This window comes from Delphinapterus leucas, chromosome 1 (genome assembly GCF_059928025.1).
Source record: "Delphinapterus leucas isolate spDelLeu-1000000601 "Yukka" chromosome 1, BTC_Dleu_Yukka2, whole genome shotgun sequence".
Taxonomy (NCBI): Eukaryota; Metazoa; Chordata; class Mammalia; order Artiodactyla; family Monodontidae; genus Delphinapterus; species Delphinapterus leucas.
Window position 1 is genome coordinate 118,018,007 of NC_143129.1, and position 1,822 is coordinate 118,019,828.

General features: G+C 37.9%; 1 pseudogene; it reads right to left on the reverse strand.

Annotated features, from left to right (window-relative positions):
• Nucleotides 1-250: 250 nt before the first annotated feature.
• On the reverse strand, nucleotides 251-1,454 carry LOC149750719 (elongin-B pseudogene; annotated as a pseudogene).
• Nucleotides 1,455-1,822: the final 368 nt, after the last annotated feature.

Sequence of the window (1,822 nt, forward strand, 5' to 3'; positions counted from 1 at the left end):
TCATTCTGCTTTTATATTTCTAACAATAATAAAGGGTCAGAAACAGGCCTTGGCTGAAATGCTGATTGCTATTCCTGCTTTCCAACACTTTTCCAACTTTAAAATATCATTTAAAATACAATTTGTATATTTTTGTAAACTGCAGAGCTATTCTATACTGTACTCAGTAGCAACTAGTATATGTTGTTAAATCTGGTTATTATTATTATTTTTTTTTTTTGGACATCCAAATCTCTTTTATTGGAGGGGGGCAGGTGGTGGGGGTCTCTCACTGCAGAGCTTGTTCATTAGTGCTGTTTCCTAAGTCCTGCGGCTTCATTACATCTGGCAGCTTGGGTGGGCTGGAGAAGGGCTCAATGCTAAGGACCTCAAAGGCTTCATCTGCCCTGAAGGCTAGCCCCACAGTGGCTGGGGCCTGAGGTCGTGCTCTCTGGCTGGTGAAGCCACACTCTCCCAATGTCTTTCCGTGGTCCCGAAGCTGGTCGTCCTTGTACAGCTGCTGCTTGTCTGGTGGCCACTTGAGGATGCCCTCAATGATGTGCTTCAGCTGGAACAAGGTGTTCGAGTCCTTGGCGTCTGTGAAGATGGTGGTCTTGTGGCGTCGGATCATGAGGAACACGTGCATCACAGAGGCTGCCTCTCCCCCAAGTCTGGCAGATTTAACCAGAAAAAGAAACACAAATAATAGTTAGTAGTTAAAGACTTTAAGCTGCTGCTATTACAGATATAATACTAATTTGTTAGGGCTGCCTTAACAAAGTACTGCAAACTGAAATTTATTGACCAACAGTTCTGGCGACTAGACGTTCAAAATCAATGTGTTGTTGTTGGAGTTGGTTCCTTCCGAGGTCTGTGAGGGAAGGCTCTGCTCCAGGCCTCCTGCCTTACCGTGTAGATTATCATCTTGTGTCCACATGATGTTTTCCCTGTGTATATGTCTATCTCCAAATTTCCCTTTATCTTTGATAAGAACCTGCCTTAATGGACCTCATCTTAATTTGATTGCCTCTTTAAAGGTTCTCTCTCCAAATAAGATCACATTTGGACATATTGGGATTCAGAGTTTCAAACATAAATTTTGAGAGGACACAATTCACCACATAACAGGCACTTTCCTCATTTTTATTTGAAACATTATTTACTATTTTATTTGTTTATTGCCTAAACTATATAGATTATAAAATATGTATTTGGAATAGTATGTGGATGGTTCTTCACAATTACTAGATTTATCCAAATTGGAAAGGAATAACTTAAATTGCCTCTGTTTTCAAATGGCATGATTTTATATAGAGAAAATCCTAAAGACTCCACTAAAAAAAAAAAAAAAAAAAACTTGTTAGAAATAATAATTGAATTTGGTAATGTTGCAGAATACAAAATCAATATACAAAAATCAACTGCATTTTGATACACTAACAATAAACTCTCCAAAAAAAAATTAAGAAAACAATCACATTTACAATAACATCAAAAATTTATAGAAAGAAAGAGTTGAACAATGGTTGCCAGGGCTTGGGAGGTGAGAGAAATGGAGAGATGTTGGTCAAAGGGTACAAACTTTCAGTTATAAGATAAATAGTTTTTGCCTCAGCATAATAAATGCCATATATGACAAACCCACAGCAAACATCATTCTCAATGGTGAAAAACTGAAAGCATTTCCTCTAAGATCAGCAACAAGACAAGGATGTCCACTCTCGCCACTATTATTCAACATAGTTTTGGAAGTCCTAGCCATGGCAATCAGGGAAGAAAACAAAATAAAAGGAATATAAATCTGAAAAGAAGAAGTAAAACTGTCACTGTTTGCAGATGACAT